Raw genomic sequence first — 16,447 nt, 5'->3', positions numbered from 1 at the left:
TGGAGATGGCGATTGACCTCGTGGCACCCAGGGACATCGAGGAGATGTCCTGGAACGACCTGCAGGAAGTCCTACAGGAGCACTATGCACCTACAGGCACCCCCATCGCAAACAGGTTCACCTTCCAGCAAAGAAACCAGCGGGAAGGTGAATCCATCAAGGAATTCGTGGCAGCGCTTCGCCAAATCGCTGCCAACTGCGAGTTCGACAATGTGGACAATGCCATCCGGGACCGCATTGTGTTTGGAATGCGAGATGTGGGGCTGCAGAAGAAGTTCCTCAGCCGGAAGAAGATTCCGCTCAAAGATGTCCTCGACGAGGCAACGGCGGCTGAAACGTCTGAGCAAGCAGCCGCCGCGATGGTAAAAGCAAGGGGGATCCATAAGATCCACAAGTCGGGCCCGACCTCATCAGACGAGGCAACTACTCAATCCGAGTCTGATGAGGAAATGGCCGTCCACAAGGTGTCCCGCCCTCCCAGGCGGGAAAACCCACAGCATGGCGACCGGGGAGAGCGATGCGGCAGCTGCAGAGGCGACCACCCCAGGGCAAACTGCAGATGGAGGGACGCGACCTGCCGCCGATGCCTGAAGAGGGGCCACATCGCAGAGGCCTGCAGAGCCACAGATCCAGCCCCGGAACCACCCAGACCACGATTCAGGGAAAATCGCAAAGATAACCAGAGGACATCCAAACGGTCCTCAAACCAGTCCCGGCGCGGGGAGGAGGAATATCCCCGCAACAGGACGGTGCACCAGACCACCACCATTGCTCACACAAGCGACGAGGGAACCACCAAGTTCCACGTGACGCTGCTAGCAGAGGGGTCTCCGTGCAAGATGGAGGTAGACTCCGGATCCGCCTACTCCATCATGGACTGGCAGCACCTACAGCAGCTGAACCCGGCATACAAAAGGACCCAGCTGAAAACCCCGAAGGCGAGACTTGTGGACTTCAACGGGAACCCCATTGAAATCCTAGGCAGAGCCACAATCCGGGTGAAGTACAACGACTTCAACGGAAAGCTACCCATCACCATTGTGCAGCACAGCCGACCGAACCTGTTGGGTGTGGAGTGGTTCAAGCCGCTGGGACTTTCACTTCAGGGCATCCACGAAATCCGCAGGGACGAACTCGACTCCATCATCGAAGAGTTCAAAGAAGTCTTCGATGGTAAACTGGGGAAATTTGTGGGGAGGCCAATCTCCTTTAATCTGGACAAGGGAATCACCCCAATCAGGCTCAAGCCCCGCCGAGTTCCATTTGCCCTGCGGCCTAAAGTAGATGAGCAGCTGGATAAGCTGATCGCCCAGGGCGTCCTGGAACCGATCGATCATGCCTCATGGGAGACCCCCATTGTGACCCCACTGAAGCATGATGGGTCCGTGCGCATCTGTGCTGACTACCGTTGTACCATCAACAAGGCGTTGGCACAGAGCGCATACCCAGTCCCAGTGGTGCAACATCTGCTGCATTCCCTGGGATCTGGATCAATTTTCGCGAAACTGGACCTGGCCCAGGCTTACCAGCAACTGCCAGTGGATGACAAAACGGCGGAGGCTCAAACAATTGTCACGCACAGAGGGGCATTTAAATGCAACCGCCTCCAATTTGGAGTCAGCGCTGCCCCTGGCATCTTCCAATCCATGATGGAACGCCTTCTCCAAGGCGTTCCAGGGGTGGTGCCTTACTTCGATGATGTGCTCATCTCCGGTGACTCAAGAACCCAACTCCTTGAAAGGCTCAGGCTTGTCCTGCAGCGGTTCAAGGCCAAGGGTTTGAGGGTCAGGCGGGACAAGTGCATCATAGGAGTACAGGAAGTAGAGTTCCTGGGCTTCCTCATTGATAGCACAGGCATCCACCCCACCAAAGCAAAAGTGGAAGCAATCCATGAAGCTCCAAGCCCAAAAAACAAAACGGAGCTTCAGGCTTTCCTTGGGTTGCTCAACTTTTACGCCATTTTTTTAAAACAGAAAGCCACAGTTGCTGAGCCACTCCACCGCCTGCTGGGAAAATCGGCTTCCTGGAAGTGGGGCCAGGAAGAGGAAGCGGCATTCCGGGCCATCAAAGGACTATTGACGTCCAAAAGCGTACTCATTCAGTACAGCGAGACGCTTCCCATCAGACTGACCTGCGACGCGTCGCCTTACGGGGTGGGGGCAGTCCTCAGCCACGAACTGCCCAATGGCTCGGAAGCCCCAATCGCGTACTTCTCAAAGACCATGTCCGGCGCAGAGCGGAACTATAGCCAGCTGGACAAAGAAGCCCTGGCCATCGTGGCTGGAGTGAAGCGCTTCCACGAATACCTCTACGGAAGAAGCTTCACCATAGTCACAGACCACAAGCCTCTCCTGGGACTCCTCGCAGGCGACCAACCAACCCCGACCTTCATGTCCCCGAGAATGACGAGATGGGCAATCTTCCTAGCGGGCTACTCCTATAGGCTCGTGCACCAGCCAGGCACAGCCATAGGAAACGCCGACGCCCTCAGCAGATGCCCGTCGAAGAAGCCGGTCGAAGACCCAGCCCCCACACTCCACCTACTGCACATTGATGACGACGCCAGCTGCCCGGTGTCATCCGCAGATGTGGCCGTCCACACCCAAAAGGACCCCACACTCCGCACAGTGAAATCCTGGATCCTCAGAGGGTGGCCGTCGGGAAAGCCAGAGGAAAGATTCAGCCCGTTCGCCAGGAAACAGGAGGAGCTGTCCACCATGAAGGGCTGTCTGCTATGGGGAGACAGGGTGCTGATTCCAAGCACTCTGCAACGGCGAACGTTGGAGACCTTGCACAAGGGGCACCCGGGCATCGTCCGCATGAAGGCACTGGCACGGAGTTATGTCTGGTGGCCCTCCATGGACAAAGACATTGAACAATGGGTCTCCAGATGTGACCCGTGCCAAGAAGTTCGCCCAGCGCCGCCGCAATCCGAGGTCGCGAAGTGGGAGACCCCCGGCAACCCCTGGTCGAGGGTCCACATCGACTTCGCGGGTCCGATGCAGGGGCGACACCTCCTCATCGTGGTAGATGCCTTCTCCAAATGGCTCGAGGTGGTGCCCATGGCATCTACCACAACGGACGCGACGATCCGAGCCCTGCGCCGTCTCTTCGCCACTCATGGTCTACCGGATGTGCTGGTCTCAGACAACAGCCCCCAGCTCACATCCTTGGCCATGGAATCCTTCCTGGCGGGACTGGGCATCCGCCACGCCCTGTCCGCCCCTTACAGGCCGGCCGGAAACGGACAAGCGGAACGCATGGTCCGACTGACCAAAGAGGCCCTCACCAAGATGGGCCCGGGGGACTGGCAAGAGCGCATAGACAATTTCCTCCTCACCCAGCACATCACGCCACACGCCACCACCCACAAGAGCCCGGCCGAACTGTTGATGGGCAGAAGGTTGAGGTCACCCTTGGACCGGCTGCACCCCCAATACAGCCCGGAAGTGACCGCAACCGCCAGCCGCCCGCTTCGCGCCTTCAGCAACGGAGATTCAATTTTCGCGCTGAACTTCAGCGGCTCTCCTAAGTGGCTGAAGGGGAAGATTGCCAGCACAACCGGCCCCAAATCATACATCGTCGAGTTGGAAGATGGACAGTTCGCGAGACGTCACATCGACCAACTCCGAAAAAGGTGGGGGGGAGCGCATGAAAACCAGCCTGACGAGGGAGGCCTACAACACCCCGATGAGGTAGACCTCCAACACCCCAGCGAGGTAGGCCTACCACACCCAGACCCGGTAGGCCTACAACAACCCGGCGAGGTAGGCCTACCACACCCCGACGAGGTAGGCCTACCACACCCCTGCGAGGCAGAGCAGCACCACCCCGTCAAGGTCGGCCCAGCCCACTACCAGATGCTGTCACGCCGGCAGCCCAGCGAGGTAGACCGGGGCCAACCGCACGGAGGATGGCAACAACAACCCAGCCAGGTGGGCACCGGGCACAGCAAGGCCAGGGACCACCAACCCAGCCCGCAGGTAGACCGGGACCTGCCCAGAGGAGGAGCAACGCACCCCACCAGTGACAGCAGCCCATGCCAGCCCGGCAGGGGAGACTGCAGTTCAAGGCGAGTAGACCGGGACCCAGCCAAGACGGGCAACCCACGACCCACGGGCGAGGGTGGCACACTACTCACCGACGTGGGGGACCCCCGCCCATCACAAGAGACAGCCAAGAAACGACACCCCGACCAGGATGGCCCCAGGCACCAACCAACGGTAGACCAGGGACTAGGGGGAAGGGGAAGTCGACAACAACCCGGCCAGGGAGACCTGCACCACCCCGGCAGGGGAGACCTCCGCCGCCCCGCGGAGGTAGCACCGCAACAACACCCCGACCAGGTCGACCACCGCCAGCCAGACAAGGTAGACCGACGCCAGCCCAACCGAGGGGACCAACGCCACCCCTGCGAGGTCGGACGGCACAACAACAACAACGAGAGCCAGCACCACCCGAACCGAGCGGAACCGCCACCCGAGCGGCAGCAAGCCGGACCGAGACCGAACCACAGCGCCCGGGAGACCAGGGAAGAGCAAGAAATGGACTTACCGAGACTCAGACGCTCTTCCCGGGTCGGAACCGAGCAGCCGAGGCGAGGAGAGAGATCCACAGGACAGGAGGAAGACCACCAGGACCAGCGATCCAAGGTCTGCGGTCCGGCCGGAGGCGCTGGGGGTGGCCCCGCTCACTCGACAGCCGAACCGAGCCCGGTTCCGGAGAGGGAACCAGGAGACGAAAGAGCCCCGTCCTTCCAGGCCGGAGACGGAGGAGAAGTGAGACTGCGCAGGTCAGCTAGGGTGCCGAGGCGTCCGGCGTACCTGCGCGACTACGTAACGTTTGTGAATGAGATTGACATTTCGGACTAAGGGGGGAGGAGTGTTATGTCCTTATAAGGACATCCGCCCTGATTGGCTGCCAGCCATCGGGCGGGAGATTTGAATCCCTGTCAAGGGGCGGTGCGTCTGCCGGGAGCGAATATAAGGAGAGCTCCGGCAGCGCGCCAGCAGTCTTGACTCGTTACTTTGTAATGAATAAAAGTTGCTTTATGTATCGAGCTGGTCCAGTCTTCTTTTCCCTGCGCCGGATCTAACATATTTGTCCGGAATGGTCTAGGGCAGAGGTCTTCAAACTTGGCAGCTTTAAGACTTGTAGACTTCAATTCCCAGAATTCTCCAGCCAGCTATGCTGGAATTCTGGGAGCTGAAGTCCACAAGTCTTAAAGTTGCCAAGTTTGAAGACCTCTGGTCTAGGGTCTCCTGCTTGAGCAGGCAGCTGGATTAGAAGAGCTCCAAGGTCCCTTCCTGTTGTTCTGTATTATTCTGTTATTCTGATTATGCACCAGTCCCAAAGGGAATATGGAAAATGGAAGTCTTTTCAGGATGAAATATGAAAGAGCCCCAGCCCCAGGGGCCCAGTCACAGCCACTCAATCCTGCTAGGGTTGGATTTGAGCTGGTTCCATCTCATTGAAACCTTCTCAACCTCCAGGCATTGGGACAAGAGTTGACCGCATTGCTTGGCTGGTCAAGGGTCATGATGTATAGCTGAGCATCCCTCTGCATACTGATGATACTTGATCCTGAACCAATAGATGACCTGACCCAGGAGCCACATGCAGGTGATAAATAGAAGGGGTGAGAGCTTCAAGCCCTGAGGCATCCCAAAGATTTCAAGGTTGACCTCTCTCCTCCTATCAATACTGACTGGAACCAGTCATGGAGAAAGGAGGATGACCATCAAATCCTGTTCCTTCCACTCCCTCATCCAGATCAATATAATGATAGGTGTCATGGAGAACCATCAAGAGATCAAGAAGAACCAGGATGGTTTCACTGTCCCTATCCCAGCCCCACCACAGGCCACAGTGGGACTATTGCATTCAGAGAAGCTCAGAGAAAAAGAGACAGCACTGAGAAGAAAAGTTAACAATTGTTGGGTTTCAGGTTTATTAAAAAGAAGATCCAGATCGGAAAGACAAAGATTTTTATAACCGGTCAGTCAGAATAGAGCTGGAAGTCACCATGGAGGTCTTCTACTCCAACCCCCTGCACAAGCAGGAGATCTTATACCATTCAAGACAAGTGACTGTCCAGTCTCTTCTTAAAATCCTCCAGTGATGGAGCACACACAACTTCTAGAAGAAATTCATTCCACTGATTAATTGTCCTCACTGTTAGGAAGTTTCTCCTTAATTCCAGGTTGCTTCTCTCCTTCATGAGTTTCCATCTGTTGCTTCTTCTCCTGCCTTCAGGTGCTTTGGAGAACAGGTGGACCCCTTCTTCATCAGGGCACCCCTCAAATACTGGAACACTGCTATCCTGTCCCCCCTAGTCCTTCTTTTCTCTAGCCCGGCCAAACCCAAATCCTGCAACTGTTCTTCATGTGTTTTAGTCCCCAGGCCTTTAATCCTCTTAGTTGCTCTTCTCTGCAACTTTTTCTGAAGTCTCAACATCTTTTTTGTAATGTGGTGATCAAAACTGGATGCAGGATTCCAGGTGAGGCCTTACTAAGGCTTTATAAAGCTGTACTGCTAATAGTGCTAATACTAATTATCAATTGGTTAATTAGTACTAATATTAAAAGTGGGGAGCTGTGAGGTGAGGAATCTGGAGAGTTGGATTGTCTGGCCAGTTTTGGGGGAAAGCTAGACAGGTCCATATCGTTTCCATGGATCATTTCTGTGGTCAAGTAAAACTCCCGAGTGGCAGCAGAGCCAGGAAAGTCACAATTGAAGGATGTTTGGATTCAAGCAGGAATCCATATTGAAGTTTCCTGGGTGGGTGATTGTTCAGCCGCTGCTTGAGCCCCCAGTGAAAGGAAGCCCACTGTACAGTAGTGGCCAAAATTGTGCAAACCTTTTGGGAAAAGTGTATTTTCTAAAACTAGCTAATAGTAATAACACCACTTTTTTTTGGAGTAGTACCATAAAGTTATATATCAATGGAAAGATAATTTAGTCAAGAATGTAATGCAATAACTTTTATGAAGGATTTACTATTAGAATAGCAGTTACAGTATAAAGAAGGAAAGTGAAACACAGAAAAAACAAGATGTACAAAAATGATCCCCATGTCAGTTAATCCTAAATTGGGTAACCTTTAGCATGAATGACGGCCTTACAACGTCTTCCCATGGAGTGAATCAAGTCTTTGAGTTCTGCAGCTGTTCTAATGGGAAACCAAGATTGAAGGATGGCTTCTATTAACTGGGTTTTATGGCTGGGTCACTTCTGACTAACAAGTTTCTTTAGTCGACTCCATAGATTTTCCATTGGGTGAAGGTCTGGGCTATTCCCAGGCCATTCCAGCAGTGGAATAGGATTATCTTGAAACTCCCAAAAAAGAAAGTGATGTTATTGGCCATCAAACCTCAAAAATACACTTTTCCCAAAAGGTTTCCACAATTTTAGCCACTCCTGTATCTCTGACTTCCCTGTCCAATTCTTCTAGCAATGAGGATTTTTTCCTCTCAGTCCACTGATTCTGTAACTCTCACCACTTTTTCTCTCTGGAATGAGAGAGAACAGGTCTTCATAGATTCTAGAGGTTTGAGGAAGTAAGAAAGACAACTCTGGGGAATTTTAGCTGAGATCAATCATAATCTTTAAAGCTATCTGAACTCTGACAGGAAACCTGCAAAAGAAAAGAAAATTACCACTGTGTGGAAAGCAGAACAAGTGTCAAAGAAACTGAGAAAAACCAGAGCAGTAACTGAAGGGTCAGGTAAGAATGGAAGGTTTAAACTTCTGGAGGAGAATTTGCAACAAGGTGGTTAGATGCTTGAGCTCTAAATCTGACAGCTGTTGCCAGGGGGACCTTTTGTCAGGTTCGCCTGATTCACCAGTTGCGGCCCTTTCTTGATCGGGATTCCCTATGCACGGTCACTCACGCCCTTGTCACCTCTTGCCTGGACTACTGCAACGCTCTCTACATGGGGCTCCCCTTGAGGAGCACCCGGAGGCTCCAACTGGTCCAGAATGCGGCCGCGTAGGTAATCACAGGAGCTGCCTGGCGCTCCCGCATAACACCGCTCCTGCGCGAGCTGCACTGGCTCCCAGTGGTCTTCCGGATGTGCTTCAAGGTGTTGGTTACCACCTTTAAAGCGCTCCATGGCATAGGACCTAGTTAACTTCGAGACCGCCTTCTGCCACCAACGACCTCCCATCGACCCGTGCGCTCCCACAGAGAGGGCCTCCTCAGGGTGCCATCAGCCAAGCAATGCAGGCTGGTGACCCCCAGAGGGAGGGCCTTCTCTGTGGGGGCTCCCACCCTCTGGAATCAGCTGCCCCCAGAGATAAGGAGAATCCAAGACCTCCGTGCCTTCCGCCGTGCCCTCAAAACTTTCCTTTTCCAACAAGCCGGGCTGGCCTAACAAATCCTTTAAATGATTTGAAATTTGTCTGTCTTTTTAAATTTTGGCCCAAATTGAGATATTTCCTTTTAATCTGTTCTTAATGTATTTATTATGTGTTTTTATTTGGCTGTACACTGCCCTGAATCCCTAGGGAGAAGGGCGGTATATAAATTTGAAGTAAAATTGAAGTAAAATAAAAAAAATAATAAAAAAAATAAAAAAAATAAATCAAATGAAAAAGAATAACAGAATTGGAAGGGACCTTCTAAAAAAGCCAACACAGTTCTGGGCTGCATAAACAGAGAGATAGAATCAAGATCACGTGAAGTGTTAATACCGCTTTATAAGGCCTTGGAAAGGCCACACTTGGAATATTGAACTCCATTTTGGTCGCCACGATGTAAAAAAGATGTTGAGACTCTAGAAAGAGTGCAGAGAAGAGCAACAAAGATGAAACCAAGAACTAAAATGTGCTAACAAATTATTACATTTCATGTTCTCCCTAGGTCCTTAACTCCTTATAACTCAGAAAAAACAAACATAAACTACTTAATATTATTTCATTCATAAGCTATATGAATCTTCTTATTCGGATACTTCTTCTGTATGTAATCAATCCATTTTGTCCATTCCGATATATATCTCTCATTTGAATGGTCTTTAAGGTATGATGAAATTTTTGCCATTTCCGCCAAATGCACAACTTTTAATGTCCATTCCTCAATAGTAGGTGGATCTTCCTTCTTCCACCAGTAACCTGGCAGCCGTTATTAAGTTCAAAACCAGCTTAGTCTCTATTACAGTACAATCCGTAACTATTCCCAACAGAAAAAACTGTGGTGTAAATTTAATTTTTTTCTTCAAAATATTTTGAATAATCCACCATATTTTTATCCAAAAAGCCTTAATCTTTTTGCATGTCCACCATATATGGAAATACGTAGCATCTTCACACTCACATCGCCAACACTTGGGTTGTAAATTCGGATACATACAAGCCAGTTTTTTTGGGTCTAAATGCCATCTATAAAACATTTTGTAAAAATTCTCCCTTAAATTTTGTGCTTGTGTAAATCTTACATTTCTAACCCATATCTTTTCCCATGTTTCCATCATTATTGGTTCACCTACATTTTGTGCCCATTTTATCATACAATCCTTGACTAACTCTGTTTCTGAATCTATTTCCAGTAATGCATTGTACAACCTTTTTATGTGCATTTGACCTTCATCTCTTATTTGCTTTATCAAATTCTCATCCTGCTGCAAAATACCAATTTTTTGATCTTCTCTCCATCTGGCCAGCAGCTGTCCATATTGAAACCAAGTGTTAATAATCCCTTCTTCTTTTAGTTGTTCCATGGATTTTAACTGTAGTCTGACTCCTTCCTTATAAAGGAGTTCCTTATATGTAGTCTTATCTTGCTTTTGCTCTAAATTTATGTTCTCTATCGCGTGTCTGGGTACTGTCCATATTGGTAACCTATCATTTAGTTTATATTTATACTTTTTCCAGACACGCAATAGAGCATTTCTTAATATATGACTTTTAAAAGTCTTATCTACTTTCTTATCATACACTAAGTAAGCATGCCAGCCATAAACCAAACCATATCCTTCAATATTCAATATTTTCTTCCGTTAAGTTTATCCAATCTGTGATTGCTGAGAGGGCAGCAGCTTCATAGTACAATCTTAAATTGGGCATCTTAAGACCACCTCTTTCTCTAGTATCTTGCAATATCTTTTGTTTGACTCGTGGTTTCTTCCCTGCCCACACAAATTTGTTTATGCCCTTCTGCCATTCCTTCAAGTTCTCATCTTTTTTAAGTATAGGTATCATTTGAAAAAGAAATAGAAATTTTGGTAAAATATTCATTTTTACAGCAGCTATCCTTCCCAGCAAAGACAGTTGTAGTTTTTTCCAGTTGTCCAATTCTTTCTGTATTTTATGCCATAATGGTTCATAGTTGTACTGATATAATTTCGTATTTGCAGTCATAATATAAACCCCCAAATATTTAACCTTCTTAACTACTTCAAATCCTGTTAACCTTTCTATCTCTTCTTTTTGGCTCCTAACCATATTTTTAGCTATTATTTTTGTTTTAGCTGCATTTATTTTAAAGCCAGATACTTGTCCATATAAGCAGGTTATATCCATCAAGGCTGTAATCGATTGTACCGGTTGGGTTAAGGTAACAACCAGGTCATCCGCAAATGCTCGTACCTTGTATTCATGCTGTCTAATTTTAATTCCCTTAATTGTATTCATCTCGCGTATCTTGTTTAATAAAATTTCCAGCGTCAAAATAAACAATAACGGGGACAAAGGACAGCCTTGCCTTGTTCCTTTTTCTATGTTAAAAGCATCTGTTAAACCACCATTAACTATTATTTGCGCTGTTTGTTTTTGATATATTGCCTTAATAGATTGTACAAATTGTTCTCCAAATTGCATCCTTTCTATTAGTTTTAGTAAAAATTGCCAATTCAATCTATCAAAGGCTTTCTCAGCATCCAAGAACACAAGCACTGCGGGGACCTGGTTGTTCCTTCCCAAATACTCTAATAGGTTAACAATTTGTCTTACATTACTCTTCATTTGTCTACCATTTATAAAACCAGTTTGATCATGGTGAATCATTTGCTGCATGACTGTCATTAATCTATTTGCCAAAATTTTAGCAAATATCTTATAGTCTGTATTTAATAATGAAATTGGCCTATAATTTTTAGGATCTGTATCGTCATGCCCTTCTTTTGGGATCAACGAGATAAATGCCGTCTTCCAAGTTGGAGGTACCTTTCCTCCCTGTTGTATATTATTAAATAATTCTTTCAACGGTTCTATCATTTCCTCCTGTAGGGTTTTATAGTAAATAGCCGTCAAACCGTCCATCCCAGGAGCTTTACCCACTTTCAACTGCTTAATTGCTAACGCAATTTCCTCAGACTTTATCGATTGATTTAAACTATCCCTCTGCTCATTTGAAATTGTATAAATATTCTCTTTCTGCAAAAATCTCTCTATATCTATATCTTTAATTTTATCACCAGTATACAGCCTCGAATAAAACTCTAAAAAAGATTTTTTAATCAATTGTTGCTCATAAACCTCTTTACCCTTATATTTTATTCTCTCTATTGTCCTTGATTTTTGCTTTTTCCTTAACAAATATGCTAACCACCTGCCTGGTTTATTGGCATTGTAAAAAGTATTATGTTTTACATATCTTAAATTAGTTGCCACTTGATCTGCTATTAACATATTAAATTGACCTTTCAATAAATTGATTGCCTCTTTAATTTTCTTATCCGTTGGATTAGCTACTAAAGCCTGTTCCTGTTTACTAATCTCATCTTCTAATTCTTTTCTTTTTGTCCCCTGTTTCTTTCTATATTTATTATTCAAATATATCAAAATTCCTCGCATATATGCCTTACTTGCATCCCATACCATTTCCATCGATGTGCCCTTTTGCATATTCATAACAAAAAATTCTTTCATAAATTTTTTACACTCTTTTACATTTTCTTCATACCTAAACAAATTATCATTTAACCTCCAGGACCTCCTAGGCCCTTTCTCATACTCCAATTCCAGCCAAACTGGACTATGGTCTGTCAATGTTCTTGAGCAAATCTTCGTATTTTTCACCCTAGATAAAAGATCGTTAGTAATTAGTATAAAATCAATCCTTGAAAAGGATTGATGTCTATCTGAAAAAAAAGTAAAATCTTTTTCTTCCGGGTTTCTTTCACGCCAGATATCTCTCAACTCCCAGTCGTCCATCATTTCCCAAAACGCTTTGGGCAATTTTGCTCTTGTTAACACATTTTGTTGAGGTCCCTTCTTGTCTTTTTTAACGTCCAAAACACCGTTCCAGTCGCCTAACAGGATACAATGCCCACTGTGTCAGTTTTGAGTGTAGTAAATTATAAAAGTTTTCTTGTTGTTGATTCGGGGCATAAACTCCGATTACAAGTATTTTTTCTCCTTTTACTAAAAGTTCTATCACTAAAAATCTTCCTTGATCGTCTGCTTCAATTAATTTAGCAACTAAGTCTCTTTTCAAATATATAACTATACCATTTTTCTTTTCTGATGCTGCTGCTACGTAAGATGTACCAAGTCTTGCATTAATCAAATATTTTTGATCTTGTATTCTTATATGAGTCTCTTGTAAGCAAATTACTTCATTCTTAAATTGCTTAAGATAGTGAAATATTTTTCTTCTTTTCTGTGGAGAATTCAAGCCATTAACGTTCCAGGTCAAAAATCTAGTTCCCATCTCTGGGCCTTTGGAGCCTCTGAAGCAAGTCCTGATGCTCTGATCTCATTTGAGTTTTAGGTCTTGTGCCCCCCACTGCTCCTGTTTTAGTAGTATCTTGAATCATTTCTTGAGTTGCCATCTGGGATTGTTGCTGTCTTAATTCTTCCTTGAGTCTAGCTGTCACCGATCTGGTCTGTCTTTGGTCCTTTGGTAACTGCGAGAAATCAATCAGCGCCAACTCTTGAGTAGTCATTTGGATTTGTAATGTTTCTTCTTGATCAGCCAAAGCTCCCCCCTGAACTACTGTCAAGAGCTCTTCTGTCTCAGCTTCCATTACTTCTTTCTTTCTTTTGCCTTCTGGTGATTTAGTTGGTTTGGGTGTGCCAGCCTTTAATACATTAGTATAAAAATCTCTTGCTTTCCAAATTGTATTAAGCCGATATCTCTCTCCTGAGTAAGTCACCACTAGTCCAGTTGGTGCCTCCCATCTGTACTGTATCTGACGTTTTCTCAGCTCATCCACCAGAAAGGCATACTCCCTTCTAGCTCTCAAGATCTTAGGGGGGATTTCTTTCATTGTCATTACTTCCTGGCCTCCCACCCGAAGCTTGTTTTTAAAAGTAGCCTGTAAAATTTCGTTACGTACTCTCCTTGTAGTAAAATATATCACAATGTCTCTTGGTAGATGTTTCTGTCTAGCAATCCAGGAATTAACGCAGTACAGCTTGTCCATCTGCCAGCCCAGATCATTTTTTGACTCCCCCACCAGCGGTGCCAATGCCTCAGACATCATTTCTCTCAAATTCTCTTGTTTATTCTCCTTCACCCCTCTGAATCTTAAAGCAAATTCCATGTCCCTGTATTGTATCATTATTACGTCGTCTTCAGCCCTTTGAATTCTGTTTTGAGCTTCTCCCATTTTACTATCCAAAATTTCAGAAGATTGTTTAATTTCCTCAACTCTATCATCCACCATCTCAATATTGCCTGCCAGACACTTAAATGCCATTAATATATCATCCCTAATCCCCTGATTGCGAATTGCAATCTCATCTGACACAGCCTGTATCTTTTCATTAGTTTCCTTAATTTTTTATTAGTTTCCTTAATTTTTTCATCAATCACATCAACAATTTTATTTTGGGTGATTTGGAGAGCTTGTTGCAACATTTCCAACGTTAAAGTCTGTGGATCCGCTGGAGGAGCAGAAACTTGTAATCTAGGAATATGAGCTGGGGAGCTACCAGCACTCCCAGTTCCTTTAGTAGGAACAGTTTTTACAGACTTTGAGGCCATTTCCAGTTTGAAATTAGTCTTTATATTTAATCAGAGTCAAAAAGAAGAGTTCCTCAAAAGATTTCCCAATATTAATTAACATTTAAAATCCTCCTTCTGTCAGCACAAAAGCTTTTTTTTTTTTTCCCAAGCGAAGGGCTGCCAGCAAAACGAAACTTTTCCTGTAACTTTCCGTTTCCCCCGCCCTTTCAAGCTTCAATCGCCATATTGTTGCAAAGTACTAAGTGATTACTTCCGAAGGAGGCTCTAGGCATTGGAGTTAGGTAAAAAATACTTGCAGTCTGATTTCTCCTTGCTCGTTCCGCCTGCTGTTAGTTCAAGATGTTAATTCCCTCATTTCCATTCAGCAAGATTGGTCGCGGCTTCTAATTCCGCTAATTAGCGGAGACGTCCCTGGTCTGGAGCGGCTTGACAGGCTTTTAGGGAACGCGCGCCCTTCACGCCCCAGGAGTTTTCCTAGGGCGTTCGGGGGGGTTCTACCTCCACCTGCCTGCTCTTCTCTCTCCCCTTTGCCCGGGGAGAGAATTTCAAGCCTCCAGACAGCGTTTGTCAGCTGCTCTGGGGCTTTAACGGAGCCAGGGAGCGAACGCTCTCAAAAGAACGTCTTTCGAGGCTCGCGGAGCCAAGCGGAAGCCATCATTGATGAAGATGTTGAAGAGCACTGGGCCTAAAACAGAGCCCTGGGGTACTCCACTGCATCCTTCCCTCCATGGAGATGCAGTTCTATTGAGGACTATACGTTGAATGTGTTTGGTCTGCCAGTTACGAATCCATCTGGTGGTGATGCTGTCTAACCCACATTTTTCTACTTTATCTAGTAGTAGCTTATGGTCTACTTTATCAAATGCTTTACTGAAGTCCAAGTAAATTATATCGACAGCATTCCTCTGGTCTACTAGTTTTGTCACTTTGTCAAAGAATGCAATAAGATTAGTCTGGCATGATCTGTTTTTGACAAACCCATGTTGGCTTTTGGTTATTACTTGGTTTGCTTCTAGGTGTTCGGTGATTCATTGTTTGATTATCTTTTCCAGAATCTTCCCTGGTATTGAGGTCAGGCTGATAGGTCTGTGGTTTCCTGGATCTTTTTTTTTTCCTTTTTTGAAGATGGGAATCACATCAGCTCTTTTCCAGTCCTCTGGCAGTTCCCCTGTGATCCAGGATCTTTGAAAGATTTGGTTCAGTGGTTCTGAGATCTCGTCTGCCAGTTCCTTCAGAACCTTGGGGTGTGATCCATCTGGTCCTGGTGATTTGAACTCGTTTAGTATAGTCAGATGTTTACTTACCATTTTCTTCCCTATTTTAACTTGTGTTCCTAATCTGTTTTTTGTGGTGCTGTTTTTGATAGGTTGGACTGTTTTTTCCTTTTGTGTAAAGACAGATGCAAAAAAATGACTTAAGTAGTTCTGCTTTCTCCCTGTTGCTTGTCACTTTCTTGCCACTTTCTCCCAGCAATGGGCCAATTGTTTCCTTGTCTTTTTTTCTTGTTTTTAATATGTTGGAAGAAGCTTTTTTTGTTATGTTTTACTTTAGTCGCAAGCCTTTTTTCATTGTGAGCCTTAGCTTTCCTCACTTTGCAATGTGAGGAATGATGAAAATTATCTTGAATGCATTTGGGTCAATATTAAAGGGGGGGGGGAGAAATGACATTGCCATAGGTCTATACTATAGGCCACCCAACCAAACAGAGGAAGTAGATGAACTTTTTGCTAGTCAGCTAACTAAGGTATGTAGGAAGCACATGACAATAGTAATGGGGGATTTTAACTACCCTGACATCAACTGGGAGACAAACTTTGCACCAGGTGGAAGATCCAACAGGTTCCTAACAAACCTAGCAGACAACTTTGTTTCCCAAAAAGTAGAGAAGGGAACAAGGGGATCAGCCATATTGGACTTAATTCTCACTAACAGAGATGAAATGATAGAAGGTGTTGAAGCTACAGGAACCTTGGGGGCAAGTGATCACGCAATATTGGAATTCAACATTATGCAAACACAAGTAGTAGAACAAAGTCAAACTAGAGTCTTGGACTTTAAGAGAGCTAATTTCAATAAACTTAGAGAGAACTTGAGAAGGATTCCATGGATGAGAATCCTCAAGGGGAAAACAACTCAAGAAGCTTGGGAAATTTTGAAAAGTGAGATTATAAAAGCCCAGTCTAGCACAATACCAATGAAGAAGAAAAATAATAGATCTCAAAAGAAACCAGCATGGCTGCATAAAGAACTCTCTAACAAATTGAAAGACAAAAGGACAAGTATAAAAAGTGGAAAGAGGGGCAAATAACTAAGGCAGAATATCAGCAAATAGCCTGAGCCTGTAAAAATGAAGTGTTGACATGTATTGGCTGGATCAAGGACGATGGACAATGCGAAGATCATGTAATTAACCGTTTATTAACAACAGCTGGGCTAACTGCCACAGCTATAACTTAACCTCCCACTGGCCAATACGCTCCCACAGAGAGGGTCTCCTCAGGGTGCCGTCGGTCAGGCAATGTCGACTGGCGACCC

Source organism: Pantherophis guttatus, chromosome 3 (assembly GCF_059756535.1).
Source record: "Pantherophis guttatus breed Tessera chromosome 3, ASM5975653v1, whole genome shotgun sequence".
Lineage (NCBI taxonomy): Eukaryota > Metazoa > Chordata > Lepidosauria > Squamata > Colubridae > Pantherophis > Pantherophis guttatus.
Note: the sequence above shows the minus strand (reverse complement) of the source record.